This window comes from Podarcis erhardii (assembly GCF_964252035.2).
Source record: "Podarcis erhardii genome assembly, chromosome: Z".
Taxonomy (NCBI): Eukaryota; Metazoa; Chordata; class Lepidosauria; order Squamata; family Lacertidae; genus Podarcis; species Podarcis erhardii.
The window spans coordinates 45582369-45598505 of record NC_138504.1 but is presented as its reverse complement, the minus strand read 5'-3'; the positions used below and the strand labels follow the sequence as shown (position 1 = coordinate 45598505).

The following is a 16137-nucleotide window of genomic DNA, read 5'->3' as shown; positions in this document are numbered from 1 at the left end:
TGTCCTCTTTTTCCAGGACATGCCATCTCTTTTTTTCAGGGGTAAAATTTCTGTCTGGGTGGATTTTTTAAATTTGCCAAAATATCTCTGACTATACTTTCTGGATAAGACATAGACATACTTGTGGTTGAATACTTGCTTTCCTCTTTCTTCTCTTCTCCTGCTCCCCCTTAGCAATTATCACAGCTTCTATTGCCTACATAGAGTAGGGGTATTTAAAATGAGAGTTGTCATAGCACCCTCTTTTTCGCTCTTCAACATATGGCAACCCCATATATTGCTTTTTATTATCTTTTTATAAATGAGTTTGGATTTTAGTACTCAATATATTAAAAACCTTCAATAAAATTGTTTTTAAAAAGGAAATATATATACTGTATTGCAATACAGTCCTATACATGTTTACCCAGAGTTATTATCTTCTGTGTTCAATGGGTCTTCCTCTCAGAAAAGTCTTCCTTAGGTTGCAGACTTATTCTGTAAAATTAATGCATAGCAAAAGAATGCACGTTATAAAGTTGTAAATATATACTCTTCCTTCCAGGCTTCTCACTGCAAATATGTCACATTGGGAAGGGAGTGAGCTTGGAAGGAGAAGTTTTGTACTGTCAGACACAGCCCTGGGGTCAAATTCACAGAGCTATCTATGGCAGAAGCACATCTGATGCTGAGACAGGGAAAGCAGAACAGAAAGTCCTTCAGAAGGTCATCCTAACACTCTTGCCATTTATTTCCAGAGCAATCCTAAAGTGATGGTGGCAGTGGGGAAAATGCATAGTAGAAAAATCTACTCTTCTAATCCCTGCTTGCTTGTGCTGGCCAAGCCAGAAGGTAGAATTGACATATTTTCAATCTCTCGTCATTTGGCCTTTTGTATGTGCATTCCTTCACACTAATGGGAGGAAACAAAAGAGCAGCCATTTTTTGTTTCTTGTTTCTGCTTTTTCCAGGTGTATATCAAGACCAAGGCCATTCCTGATCCACCCCTCCATGTTGATCGTAAGATCTACTGTGACTAATAACATGACCCTAGTTTACACCCATGCCTTTGTGTCTTGCCTGCTTATCTCCTTTTTCCTCATGCCAGTGGCGTAGCGTGGGGGGTGCAGGGGGGCCGGCCGCACCGGGCGCAACATCTGGGGGTTAGGGTTAGGGGGCGCAAATCCACGGGTTAGGGGGCACAAATCCACAGGTTAGGGGGCGCAAATCCACGGGTTAGGGGGCGCAAATTACTTCCCTTGCCCCGGGTGCTGACAACCCACGCTACGCCACTGCCTCATGCAAAAAGCTATTTCCTACATCAGCCCTTTTGCAACTTGGTGCCTAAATCCTGTTGGACTGCAATTCTCACCAGCCCCAGATAGCATGGCCAAGGGCTGAGGGGTGGTGGGGTTTTTAGCCCCAAACATCTGGAGGGCACCAGGTTGGGGAAGACTGTCCTAACTGAGAGGGGGAAGCATAGTCTTTTTTCCCCTTTTTTTCAAATGCAAAACTAAAACAAATAGAAGGGATCTAAATATCTTTCCTCCTAAGACTTCCTGGCTCCATTTAATCATTTAATCCATTGCAGGCCAGTGAGATGTATTCCAAAGTCAAAAAGCATTGGTGGGCACTTATAGCTGTTGTTCACTGAAGTCTTGTGTTTTGTCCCAAAAGGACTCCCCTCCCTTTTACTTTATCCTTCTCAGTCTTCCACATCAGCGCACTGAAGATTAATGGCTTGGGCAAAGCTCTCTGGCTGCCAGTGGTTCCAAACAGGCCCTGTCTGAAATGACCGTATTTCCTGCTATCTTTCCAAAGTGCAATACAGGAGTCAGGTCAAGCCCTCATTTCCCTCAGAAGAGTCAGCAAGTCAAAGTTAATTAAGATAACAAAGAGCAAAAAGCAACAATAATTAAAATTTGGCATTGCCTTCAGAGATGTGCAAAAAGGAAAAGAAGAAAAGGGAAAAAATATTTGAATACTTAGGCCTGCTGATGGCACAGAAGGGATGCCATCAACCCTGAACATCCCCTGAAAAATCTTTTGTGTAGTTCCAGTACATTTTCATCAAGTCTGGGTAAGGGGTTTCTGATTGCAGTAAGTTGTTGTTTGCATTATGTAGGTTGATATACACGTGTGGTATGTGCAACAAGCCCTCACAGCAGTGGCGGAGTGTTTCTCGCTTGCGCCCGGCATAGGCAGGTGCATACACAAGGGCACACACAAGGAACACCATGGGGGCAGGGGGGGCACTGCCAGACTACCCCTGCCCACTGCTGTAAAGTGGGTTGCATGCCCCTGGCACCCTCCAAGTCGGGGGGGGGGCTGAGAAGGATGCAACAGCTCATGGCACCCTTCCTGCAAGCAAGAGCCAGGATGCATGCCAGCTGGAGAGCACTGAGAAGGAGGCCACAGCTCACGATGGGGCAGGGCACCATTATGTGCCCCCCCAATAAACTGTGCCCAGAGCAATGGCTCCTCAAACACACACACACACACACACACACACACACACACACACACACTTTTTTAAAAAAGATATTTATTAAAACACACACACACACACACTTGCCTCACACCAATGAATTTAATATTAAAATCTTTCTTTTCCCTAACTCACAACAATAGCCTTCATAAACGTACCATATCATGGACTTTGTGGTCTCAATGATGCATAAATAGTCATTCTTGTGTGCTGTGCTGAAGACCACTCACTGCACCAATTAACAAGATATTGGCGCATTTCCTGGAATAAAAAATTACTGCAACATAAATATACATTATTAAAATGAATCCAAAGAATTTGCAGTCAAAAGAATAGGGTAGCTCCTAAAAACAAGTATCTTTGGTGTCAAGGGCCAGCTGATCCATGCAGATCAGCTGAAGGGTGTTATTTCTGCCTTGTCACTCATCAAATAATTGATATAATGACTAGGAAATGAGTGGTTTTCATCTTCGTTGAGCTGCTGGGCTGGGCAGAGAGGTTTAAGCATCTACCCCCAGTGTTGTATTTACTTTACTCCTCCCTTAACTCCCTTCTTTTTTACCACTGCTCTCAAAAGTGTTGCTTTTGGGGGGAGGGGGGTGTTGGAAAATATTTGCTTGGAGTGCCAGATCAAACACTAAGACTGGGAGTTGGTCACCCCTTCAGTTGAAGACTGGACAAAGTTTGTCCAATGTTTTGTGACCGTGAAGCTTTCCTATCAATTTGAAACAGGTATGGGCTGGTTGTGACAACACAGTAATGCAAGAACTGGCACATCCTAGAGCTTAGCACCAGGGCTAAGCTTTTGGCATTGACCAACACTTTCCTAACCTTAGCCCAGATGGGGAATCTAAAGCCAGGGGCTTAAAGCCTTATAGCCCTCCAGGTTTGTCTATCTGGTCATACACCTACTCTCACTGGACTCTCACTGGACTACACCTACAAACCAAGGATACCTCTTATCACCCCTAATCTGTGCCCTCTTTTGAGTGCTTTTGCCTAGCTGAAATGTGTCCTTCAACAGGATGCCTTTTGCTTGCCTGTGTGCAGGATGGGAAGATGTATAGATGTACACATCAACACATGTAAAGTAAGGAATTACTGGGTGAGATCATATGGTCAGAAATATTCAAAGTGTAGGGAGTCCATGACAGATTAGAGTTTCTTAAAGCCCCTACATTTGTGTCTCTTGTGCCTCTGGTCCTACCTACTGTTGGAATGTGGCTCCCATAGGGTTCCTTGTGTAGGAATGTGGCCCTTGGGCTGAAAAAAAGGACTCTGTCCACCCCTGGCTTAAATCAAATAAAACTTCTCCTTCTGAACCTACCAGCACAGCCCTATTCTATCACTCTGTCCTCCCCACATTGCTATGGCGTCTTCTATCTGTTGGTGGTGACCAGGGGCATAGCTAGCTGCTCCGGCACCCAGTGCAGTGGGGGTGGGGCGAGTCGTCCATGGGGGTGCCACAGTGATCCGTTTTGGGCAGTGCAGGGCCTGAGCCACTGCATCACTCCCAGGAGAGATGAGTGGCCCAGGCGTGCTGCAGGCCAGGCCCCGCAGTAAGTGCCCCCCCACAGTGTGCCATTTTGTCACCGCTCCTGAAGGATGACACCCAGGGCAGCCCGCACCCCCCTTCCTATGCCCCTGGTGGTGTCTTCCTGCCTTTTCTTCCTGTAGCCAAAATGGTCTCCTTAATCCCCATCAGAAGCTGTTCCTGACAAATGCTCCAGATTAATTCTTCTCTTTCCCACTCCCTTTTTCAGAAACTTTTAATTAGGACCTGATACTGTGCCATTATTAGTATTTGTTATTAAGTGTTAATATCTTGTTCGCTTTCTGGCTCTAATGCTCCCATGCTCCATCTCCCTTCTTTCCCCTCTTCCTGGGCTTTGTTTTAATTGTTATATTTTTTCATCAGTGATCAGCCGAGCTTCCCTAATGATCTCAACTCATTTAAAGGGGTTTATAACTCCAATACAGAACTCCAATAAAAAAAAGCAACAGTCTTGCTGGGGATCCCCTAAGGGGATTCAGCATCTACAAAGACAATAAACTAATTTACTACTTGCTGGCTTTTCTTATCCCTTCCCCACCTCCTACTGCCTATTATATTATTTTGTGCAAAAATCCAAATCCTACTAGAAAGGGGTGCAGAAGACCCACAAACTTTATTGCCTACTCTGTGCCATGAAGATCAAGATGAAGTCTAAAGCCTGATTCTTTATTATAGGAGGCCATATCCCACAAAGAGAAACCACATTCAGATATGAATTATAGCTCAGTGGGATGGATTGGGTCTTGTACACAGAGGGTTGTATCCAATTCAGGGCTAAGATAAAATCACTTGGTTTGCTGACATGTTTAATGCCAGTGGAAGGCTGTTGCAGGTTGGTGGTAACTTTGGGCTCATCCACAGCCACCTTTGACCCTGCTCTTTCCAGGCACAGATTCATATTTTAAGGCTTCTTGTCTGAGCGCTCTTTTTTTTCTGCAGAGCTTTCACCATGAAAATCCACCCTTTAAAGCTGGTTTGCCAGAAGCGGATTAGTCATGCTGGCCACATGACCCAGAAGCTGTCCGCAGACAAACGCCAGCTCCCTTGGCCAATAAAGCGAGATGAGCGCCGCAACCCCAGAGTCGGTCACGACTGGACCTAACGGTCAGGGGTCCCTTAACTTTTTAAAAAAGCTGAAGCACAACAGATGGAAGAGCCTGTTGTTGTTCAATATATGACACAATCTGTTGTGCAAGAGTTTCCTCTAGTTAGGCTATTGCATTGGATTCCCCTACTGTGCAACATTTAAGCTAACCCTTCTGCTAGTGGAAGGGCCCTTGTATTAGCAGACACAGAAAACAGCATACAGCCCAGAACATCCTGGGTGTCTTCCCTGGAATAGGCCCCAACTCTCTGGGGCCCTGATGGAGTGATCACAGCTTCAGAGAAGGGCATTCGGGATAGAGCTGAGCAGCTGAGGTGGGACAGGGACCGGCATATTCTAGCTCGGAAACATGTGTAAGCTTCTTGCAGGGATGAGGAAACTGGCAACTTTGCAGCTGGAAAAGCAGGTGAGGCAGAGGCTGTTGGAGTGAAGGGGTGGAGGAAGCTCACACTACCATTGCCAGAGTCTCCTCCCCCCCCTCCCCATTCCTGGCTCCCAGAAAGCACAGATGAGGATAGACTCCAGTCTGAGCAGTGAAAAAGAAACACCTTCCATTTGTGCCCTTGAGAGCTTGCTCGTTTTCTGCAAATAGCACCACAAACCAGAAGTTATGGGCAGTTTTATCCAGCCCTGCTTCCCACCTCAAGCCCCCTCTCATAAAGCGCCCAGTCACCCCCATGGTGATAGGGCGCATGCAGGCATTGACATGACATGACATGACATCATGATATCATGTAATGTGGTGCACACGCATGCTAGGCACCCAGATTCTGGGGCTTAAGTCAGTGCCCCTGATCCCTGACATCTCCAGTCAGAAGGTGATGGGAAATATTTCTGTCCACCTGAGCCCCTGGAATGTCATAGCCACTGTCAGGGAACTGCCATCGGAGAGACAGGTGGTGGACAGGCTACAGGAGAATAGGAGAGAATCTGCAGTAGAAGAGGGAACCAGCAGGGGGAGTGCAGGAGTCACAGCGGAGGGGAGGCTCTGGGATGCTTCCAGTGAGAGTAGTGGAGAGGTAACGGGACCCCCGTTGGGAACGCCCACCCTTCGCCGGAAACTGTCACGCAGAGAGTCTCGAAAGCGCATGTCTGTCAAAGAGCTTTTATGTTGGCGTAAATTCCGTAGACGCCCACTGTCAGATTCTACCAGCGACTGACGGAGTCATGCTTTGGGGGCTCCGTTAGTGCATCGGTTTGGATGACCAGCCAAACCCCAGAGGGATCAAGCTTTTACGCACAAGCAGCTCACTATCCCATCACAGCAATCTGACAGTCTTTGAAAGCAGCTTGTGCAAGCAGAAGGCATCATGAGCGAACCATCCGGAACCGGAGGAGCAGGAGCGGGAGCTGGCGCAGATCCAAGCCTGGAACAAAGGTACAGGGCGTTGGAGGTCCAGCTGGCACTGCAAACGGCGAGGCTCGAGGAGAGGAGGGCTCAAGATGCAGATAAGGGGAAGACCACCCCACTTGCCAGACGGGTGCCTGGACTGGTGCAGAAATTTGGGGGGGATCCCCGGAACTATCAAGCCTTTAGGACAGAGATGCAATATGCTCTCAATCTACTGTTTGATGACTTCCCCGACGAGAACTCTAGAGTGGCGTACGTGATTGGCCATCTAGAGGGAGGGGCGAGGGACTGGGTTCGGCCCCTGATGGCAGCCAATAATGAAATCTTAAAGGACACAATGAAGTTTTTCCGCGCCATGGACTTGATGTTTTCCAGCGAGATCGAGCAGGGAGTGGTGCGCAGGCAGTTAATGGCGTGTAAACAGGGGAGCCGATCTGTACGTGAGTACTGGACTGAGTTCACCATGCTGATTCATAGACTTGGGTGGGACCTTGCTAGTGAACCTATTCAAATGCTGTTTGAAGAAGGTCTCTCTCCGGCAGTGAAAGATGAACTTTCCCGGGCGCCTAGGGCGGAGTCTATGGATCAGCTGACTAAATCAGCGCTGTCCATTGGGGCACGCCAGGAAGCTAGAGCTATGGAAAAGCGGGAAGGAAAGGGGGAACGTTGGAAGGACTTCCGCATTCCAGAGATTCCGGAGCAGCCTTTCCCGCCAGCAGAGCCGATGGAACTTGGAACAGCGCGCGCGCGCGCAGTTTCAAACACCAGTGAAGGGCGGAAGAAGGAGGGAAAGAGCGGCAAGAGATGCTATCTCTGCCAACAGCCAGGTCACTTTGCCAGAGTCTGTCCGCAAAGGAAGGAATGGCAAGGGATGGCGGGAACTGTTGGGGGGAAGGAGGAAGAAGAAATCACGGAGCCAGTAAAAGCCAACGCCTGGTTGCCAACATCAGGGCACAGCAGCCAGGCCAGGGAGTAATGAATGTGCCCACGCCGGAACCTCCAAGACCAGCGCTTGTGATAGAGGTGTTGCTGGAACTGGCAAACGGACACCCACTGAAGATAAAGGCGCTATTGGATTCAGGTAGCTCATGTAATTTCATGAGCAAAGAGTTTGCAGCTGCACACCAAATACAGACTATCCCATTGAGTAAGCCTTTGCAGGTTACCACGATTGATGGGAGGGAGCTGTTGGGAGGAGAAGTGAGCCAACAGACTGTACCAATGATAATGAGGGTGGCACGACACACCGAACTGATAGCGTTTAACGTAGCCACCTTGGGAGGAGCTCCTATTATCTTGGGTATGAGCTGGCTGGCGCTACACGATCCGCTAGTAGGCTGGCATCAGAGAGTGGTTTCCTTTGGATCAGCACATTGCCTAGAACACTGCAAGGAGGGAGAGGCTCAGGCAGGCGCCAGGGGCACTCTAGCAGTGATGGAAGTGATGGACAAAGGGAGGGTGCCACCACAATACGCTGACTTGCTTGACGTATTCAGCGAAAAAGAAGCAGATAAACTGCCCCCGCACAGACCCTTTGATTGTCAAATTACCTTACTCCCAGGAGCACAATTGCCAGTGGGCAAGCTGTATGCAATGTCAGACAGTGAGATGCAGGAGTTAAGGGAGTTCATTGACAAGAATCTCAAGCGAGGTTTCATCAGAGAGTCACGAGCGGTGGGGGGCAGCCCAGTGTTCTTTGTGGACAAAAAAAACACAGGCAAGCCCAGGCTTGTATGTGATTTCAGGGCCCTAAATGCAGTGTCAGAACCAGTGACTTTCCCTATGCCCAGAATTGATGACATTCTAACACGGGTGAGAAAAGGGAAAATTTTTACCAAGCTGGACCTTAGGGGGGCATATAACTTGATACGTGTGAGAAAGGGGGATGAGTGGAAGACCACTATGTTCACCCCCTTGGGGGCCTTTGAGTACACCGTTATGCCTTTCGGATTACAAGGGGGCTCCGCCTGTTTTCAATCATTCATGAATCACGTCCTGGGGCCACTGCTCTACAAGAACTGCGTAGCGTTCTTAGATGACGTTCTGGTGTACTCAGACAATGAGGAGCAGCATGTGCGAGATGTAAGAGAGGTACTGAGCAAGCTGCGAGAAAACCGGCTGTGGGTGAAACTGGAGAAGTGTCAGTTTCATACCAAGGAGGTGGAATTCCTGGGGTACCGGTTGTCTGACAAGGGATTGGCCATGGATCCCAGCAAGGTTCAAGCGGTACTGGAATGGAAAACACCAAAGACCAAGAAGGACGTGCAAAGGTTCCTGGGCTTCGGAAACTTCTATAGGAAGTTCATCAAAAACTTTGCCCATTTAACAGCGCCCATCACGGATTGTCTTAGTAGCAAAAAGAAATTTGTTTGGACGGGAGAAGCGCAACAAGCGTTCGAACGCTTAAAGCAGGCGTTTGCGTCGGAAGAGCAACTCTTGCACGTGGATCTACAACAACCAATGAGAGTGGAGACTGACGCGTCAGACCGAGCGGTGGGGGCCGTTCTTCTCCAGCCGGGAAAAGATACGTCTGAATGGAGACCGTGTGCATTCTTCTCGCGGAAGTTGAACAAATCAGAGAGGAACTACACAGTGTACGACCGAGAACTGCTCGCCATTCATGAAGCATTCCGGAAATGGCGGCACTTGCTGATTGGGGCGCAGCACAAGGTTCAAGTCCGAACTGACCACAAAAATCTGGAATACTGGAGAACAGCCCGAGTGCTGAACCAGAGACAAGTGAGATGGGCCCAGGAGTTCTCCAAATTCCACTTTGAGATTCGTTACGTGCCCGGCTCCGAGAACGTGAGGGCGGACGCTCTTTCCAGGAAACCTGAGTACTTAGAGGGGGAGGGAGCGCCTGAGGCAAGGCATGTAATCTCTGAAGACCGCTGGGTGTGTGGGGCGGCATTGGTGGGGCAGAGGGAACTGATAGAGGGTACGGAGAAAGATGAATACGCCCAAGAGAAACTCAGAGAGCTCCGGAGGACAGAGGAGAACACAGGGGGGTTCGAAGAAAAGAACGGGGCGTTGTATTACAAAGGGGCACTGTACATACCCGACGGGGAACTGAGGGGCAGAGTACTCAAGCAGTTGCATGACAGCCCCACAGCGGGACATTTTGGACAGCACAAAACCATGTGGTTGGTTACCAGGGAGTTTTGGTGGCCCAAGGTGAGGGAGGACGTACGGGAATATGTCAGGGGTTGCGACAGGTGCCAGCGAGCGAAAGGAGAGAGGGTGGCGCCAGCGGGGCTATTACAACCCTTACCCACGCCCGAAAGGCCATGGGAGGCAGTATCCATAGATTTTATGACGGACCTGCCAAAATCCAAAGGCAAAACAGCTGTCATGGTGGTGGTAGATCAATTAACCAAGATGTGTCATTTTATAGCTTGTTCACATGCAGTCACAGCGGAGGAAACCGCCAAGTTGTTTGTAGAACATATTTTCAAGTTGCATGGCGCCCCCTTGAGGGTGGTCAGCGACAGAGGGAAACAATTTACTTCCAGGTTCTGGAGGAAACTTATGAGCTTACTGCACGTAGAACTCAATTTCTCAACTGCCCGGCACCCAGAAACCAATGGGCAAGCGGAAAGGGCAAATGGGGTTTTACAACAATACCTGAGGTGTTATGTAAAAGACAGAGAAAATGATTGGGTGGATAAGTTACCTCTAGCAGAATTTGCCTACAACAACGCGGAGAACGTGTCCACAGGGATGAGTCCCTTCCTGGCAAATTATGGGTGTCACCCCCGGGCATTCCCAGGAGAGGGAGGGGAGAGGTGGAGCGTGCCGGCGGCGGAATATTTTTTTGAAGAGATGGAGGCGATCCACCGTCAGCTTCAACTTAACTTAGAGAAAGCCAAGGAAGAATATAAGAAGCAAGCAGACAGAAATAGGAGGGAAGGTGAAACTATAAGGGTGGGGGACCGGGTGTGGTTGTCCACCCAAGGGCTACCGTTCAAGGGCGGGAGTAAGAAATTGAGGCCCAAAAGATTGGGACCCTTTGAGGTCATACAGCAGGTCAACCCAGTGGCATTCAAACTCAGGCTGCCCAGTCACATGAAATTACACCCAGTATTTCACAGGTCATTACTGTCGCCGTACCGAGAGGGACGCGAGTGGGGGGAGCGTGAGAGAGAGGCCACCCAAACGCCCGTGATAGAAGAGAGAGAGCGCGACATGAACGTGGCAGGAATCATTGATTCCAGGTGGAAGGGGAATCAGGTGGAATATCTGGTAGAATGGGAGGGGGAAGCAGAGTCGGAAAACACTTGGGTACCAGCAGAGGTAGTCAATGACGAGGTTTTAATAGAAACATTTCATCAGCGTTTCCCAAGAAAACCGCAACCCGTGGCTCGATTTAGAAGGGAACACTTTGGGACCACCGATGAGGAAGGAGAGTTTGAAGGGTTCCCAGAGTCAGGGGTGGGTGAAGAAGCCGACTCCGACGAAGAAGAGGAAGACGGGGAGAGAGACGGTACGCCGTGGCTGGAAGTGTTAGAATCCTCGGACGACGAGGAGAGTTCCTTCAGGGGCTTTCCGCCCTCACCGCCAGTGGGAGAGGAGGCGGGAGGGGGTGAAGGGGGCCCTGGGGGGGAGGTGGATGTCAGGGAACTGCCATCGGAGAGACAGGTGGTGGACAGGCTACAGGAGAATAGGAGAGAATCTGCAGTAGAAGAGGGAACCAGCAGGGGGAGTGCAGGAGTCACAGCGGAGGGGAGGCTCTGGGATGCTTCCAGTGAGAGTAGTGGAGAGGTAACGGGACCCCCGTTGGGAACGCCCACCCTTCGCCGGAAACTGTCACGCAGAGAGTCTCGAAAGCGCATGTCTGTCAAAGAGCTTTTATGTTGGCGTAAATTCCGTAGACGCCCACTGTCAGATTCTACCAGCGACTGACGGAGTCATGCTTTGGGGGCTCCGTTAGTGCATCGGTTTGGATGACCAGCCAAACCCCAGAGGGATCAAGCTTTTACGCACAAGCAGCTCACTATCCCATCACAGCCACAGTAGACAATTTTGGACTAGAGGTGCAGGTAGGCTGAAATGATATAATGCAGCTTTCTATGCAAGATAAATATAAGAAGCCCCAAAATATCAGAACAGTGCAAGGGATGGTTTGAGCAGTTAATCCCATTCAAACTTATTTATTGATAATAAATATCTATAAAAAAATAATAACTGGCTTTTTGGTTTCAAACGAATTATCCAATTGTTTCAATGTCTCAAATGTCTCAGAATCTGAAAAAGCTGCCAGTCCAAACAAATTTATTAGAAGATGTTGTAGCTGCAGATATTGCCACTGGGCTGCACCTGATAGGTGATATTTTTCTCTTGAAGCAGCATACATATAAAATTCATCTTCCTCATCTATCAGTTGCTCCAAAGTCATAGCTGTCAACTTTTCCCTTTTCTTGCGAGGAATCCTATTCGGAATAAGGGAATTTCCCTTAAAAAAAGGGAAACGTTGACAGCTATGTCCAAAGTCAATACCCCTGCCTCCATCCATTTTTTCCATGTTACTATCTTTCACCCAATTTTTTTTAAAATAGGATCTCCCTACATAGTGAGTTTAGCATGTGAAAATGGATCAGATTTATTTTTATTAGACAATATACTCCATATCCTTCTAACAGACTTGTTTCAAGAGTCACCTGAATTTTCAAGTATTTTGATCCTAATATTCTCCAGCCAACACAATGGCCGACATTGATGACAAAATCCAGCATTGCTTGAGCTCTGTGAATGCAGCTTTCTCCAACTGAAATGCAGAGTGTTTGAGGACTGGGACATTTGCAGGGAAATTGAAATGCTTGTTTACAAACCTATTGTACTACCAACCTTACTGTACGCTTGTGGAACATGGACCACTTATTAACACCATCTCCAATTCCTTGAATGATTCCACAACGGTGTCTCTGAAAAATTCTACAAATCACTTGGGAAGACAGGTGAACTAACCCCTGTGTACTGAAAGAAGCAAAGATCATCAATGTCAAAGCAACAATTCTTCAACATCAAATTCGTTGGGCTCGTCATGTTTGGATGTCTGGTTATGGTCTTCCAAAGTAACTACTCTATTCCAAACTTAAAAATGGGAAACATAATGCTGGTGGTCAACAAAAGAGGTTTAAAGACTCTCTCAAGACAAATCTAAGAAAAATGTTGGTTAAACATCAGCAACTGGGAAACTCTGGCCTGTGAGCACTCCAGTTGGAGAACAGCTTTTACCAAAGGTGTTATGGACTTTGAAGACGCTAGAACTCAGGACAAAAGGGAGAAACATGCTAAGAGGAAGGCACATTTGGCAAACCCTCACTGTGATCAACTCCCACTCAGAAACCTATGTCCTCACTGTGGAAGAACATGTGGATCCAGAATCATAGCTGTCAACTTACAGATTTGAAAATAAGGGATCAGCAGCCTCAAAAATAAGGGCTCAGAAGCCAAAATAAGGGATTTTGTGGACACAGGTATGTTCAACTTCTGAGCCCCTCTGAGCCGAAGGCAGAAAGCCCAGCCAGCAGCCAAACGAAGCCTCAAGCCTCAAGGAAAACCACCGTCACCTCTCCGCTGGGAAGCGCTGAGCAAAGGCGAGTCCCCAGGGAACGCAGCCAATTTGATCAGCACAAGGCATGCAAGCTCTATGCCTTGGAGAGCCAGTGTAGGGTAGTGGTTAAGAGTGGTGGACTCGTCATCTGGGGAACCGGGTTCGCATCTCCGCTCCTCCACATGCAGCTGCTGGGTGACCTTGGGCTAGTCACACTTCTCTGAAGTCTCTCAGCCTCACTCACCTCACAGAGTGTTTGTTGTGGGGGAGGAAGGGAAAGGAGAATGTTAGCCGCTTTGAGACTCCTTCAGGTAGTGATAAAGCGGGATATCAAATCCAAACTCTTCTTCTTCCACCCCCCCCAGTCGTTCTTAGACTTCTTATTGGGTGAGCAACGCAGCCAAGCAACACAGTTGGAGCCTCCCTCCTCCCTGGCTGGCAGGGAGGGAGGGAGAGGAGCTGCTTCCTTTGAAACCCGGGAAATTTAAGGGACATCATCAATAAGGGACAGCAGCTGGACATGGCGCTGGGATAAGGGACTGTCCCACCAAATAAGGGACGCTTGACAGATATGTCCAGAATTGGCATCTACTGTCACTTATGGACTCACTGTTAAGACTGTGTTCATGGAAGACAATCTTACTCGGCTACAAATGATCACCAAAGAAGAAGAAGAAAAGTGTGTTCTAAAGTTGCTCAGGTCGGGAAGTTATGACCAACCACAGGTTTCAAATATTTGATACTTAACAATAAGTAGGCATGATGGTATATTTCTAAATCTGGAATTCCAAATTTCATTAATTTGCAATTGCATTTTCTGCAAGGATATTCTGGGTGTTATTGAACCCAAAGACATTTCCTAAACAAAGAGTTTATCTTTGGGAAATATGATAGCGGCTATCAAACCTTGAGATTCACAGGATTCTGTATTTTTCAATATTATCTAGAATCTGTGAGCTGTCATCAACACCAAATAGCAATTTGATGCTTTCTTGGTTACTGTTTCAGGCATTTTGTAGCAGAGTTGAAATCCCCATGATTCATATTATGTTCCCCTTTGTGAAAAGCCTCCTCTAATTGAGCAGACGGTGACCAATTTTGGGTGTGAGAAACTGCTCGGAGGAAATTAATTACCTGCTGGGCAAAATCTATTTCCGTTGGCATAAGTGCAAGTTGTGTTCTTGAGTGATGACCCAGCAGCGTATCAGAGGGCAGAGCTATAATTCACCTTGAGAGTCATTGTACAAAGAATATAGGGTAGCTATAATATGCTCACTCAGGACTAGCAACTGGGACACGTTGAAAAAGGCAGTGAACTGGAAGTGATTTCCTTGTGAGTAAAAGCTTTAAGTATTTGGAGAATTTAGGAGTGATTGCTTTTTGGCTTTCTTTAGTTTAGAACAGGGGTGACAAATTGCAGACCCAGCGGCCAAATGCAGCCCCTTCAGACACACTATCTTGCCTTCATGACTCTCACCAGGCCACACCCTTTTCCCATAAACACCCTTCTCAAATGTGTTCGTGAACTCTGATATTGCTTCTTGCTTGCCTGGGTGGCAGACAGAGAAGGATGTGTGAGTGTGTGCAGAACCTAGTTGACTGTACAAAGATAATATTCACATTTATTGCTCTACCCACCCACATTTGCATCTGGCCCTGCCCACCACTGGCATGTGGCCCCTGGATGATTGTCCAGAAGGGTAGGTGGCACTCTGGCTGAAAAAGGTTTCCCACTCAGGACTTAGGTGAGGACCTGGTTCCACCCTCCCAACCTGATAACTGGATCTGACTGGGCAGCAAAGACTATAACAGGGTTTATTGCTTAAGCCATACTTTGAATGAACAAAAAGCAGTTTGGTTAAAATGGATCTCTCAACACACCCAATTCACTATAATGAGGAATCTAAATAGAGCTATTTTTTCCCCTTTCCACAGAACAGAAGTGGATGAAATATGCAGGCACAGTGGTTTCTCCAGAGTGGATTTAAAACAGCCAAATTGTAGGTAGATTTACCAGAGGTTTTATTTTTGTTTTGTTTTGGCTCAGGACATTTTTAAACTTTTACCATTATTATTGTAATTTATATTATTGTACTAGTAGTGGTAGTAAACAAAACAAAGGGAATGTCTACAATCTTCACTTTCTTTGAGAAATGGGTGAAATTTGTAGGCATGGTCACCCCTAATTAGGGGAATGATGGTTGTAGTGGTTCTTCTCCAATAACACATTTTGGAATGGGTGCCATAAGAATAATAGGGAGGGGAAGTTGAAAAAGGTATGAATCCCCAGTAAACCCTGGGGTGGGGAAGATGCCACCCTTCCCCACCCCCCACCCAGGTACCTGTTACCTTAAGGATCATTGGTGTGGGTGGGCTTCTGCCCCTCCAACAGACTTCTCCCTGGGAGAGAGAGATCTCTCATTTGACTTGCATTGGGGAAGGCTAGTGGTGAGAGAAAATAATTCCTTGTTCTCAATAAATACTGAGGTAGGAGAAATGTTATCTTCCCCACAAATTATTCTGTTACCTCAAGAATAATGGGTGAGCAATGGGCTTCTGCCACCCCTTGTGGATTTTGGGAGATACAATAGGCTTACATGTGGAAAGGCATAGATCCTGGTGAAAAATAACACAGTATTTAGTCCCGCTCCCAAATCACTGTAATTGGAGTGCCCTGGGAAAACAATATATTGCTGGTCAAAATGAAGAATCCCCCAGCTCTCTGTTCTCTTTCATCTTGATTTCTGGGTGTTCCCACAGTCAGCTTGATTTTATTTCTCAGGGAAAGGTTGTCTGTTTTCTGAATGGACTAGACTGACATGGAAGCTTAATTTGTGTCTGATCTAACTTAAGCCTTCTTGTTAATAATGCAGTCTGACCCAGATCTCCCCTACATCACAATAATTCATCTCATAATTTGGGCTATACATGGAGCTGGTCACACCCCTGGTATTGGTATTGGTCTACTGGATGAGGTCACCAGGTCTAATTCGGGTGAAACTTCATTTGTTTTCAACCTTAAGAACTGGCTATCTATCTTAACCTATCTTCACACTTCATATTACGTTAGGTTCTGGTGGGATTATTTGGCTATCCCTTGGATTTG

General features: G+C 47.3%; 1 long non-coding RNA gene across 1 annotated transcript; it reads right to left on the bottom strand.

Annotated features, from left to right (window-relative positions):
* Window positions 1-404: 404 nt before the first annotated feature.
* LOC309333900 lies at window positions 405-12374 on the bottom strand. The gene is made up of 3 exons (XR_014152771.1): window positions 12323-12374; window positions 2626-2728; window positions 405-477 (listed from the first exon to the last, which is right to left on the bottom strand). It is a non-coding gene; the product is annotated as an uncharacterized lncRNA (long non-coding RNA).
* Between the last annotated feature and the right edge of the window lie 3763 nt (window positions 12375-16137).